Genomic DNA, 221 nt, shown 5'->3' on the forward strand with positions numbered 1-221 from the left:
GCACTTCCCTCTATCCCTTGTGACCGCTACTACCCCTCCCTTTTCCCTTTTCCCTCCTCCACACACACACACACACACCCTCACACACACCCAGATAAACAGAGATAGAAACATATTCATTCACACAGACACGCACACTGTGCCGTGGTCAAGGAACTTACACACAAATATTCACTCACAAGCCCACATCTACATTCAAGCACTTGCTCATCCACACACAC

Source organism: Morone saxatilis, unplaced genomic scaffold (assembly GCF_004916995.1).
Source record: "Morone saxatilis isolate NCDOM2014 unplaced genomic scaffold, NCSU_SB_2.0 Contig8, whole genome shotgun sequence".
NCBI lineage: Eukaryota > Metazoa > Chordata > Actinopteri > Moronidae > Morone > Morone saxatilis.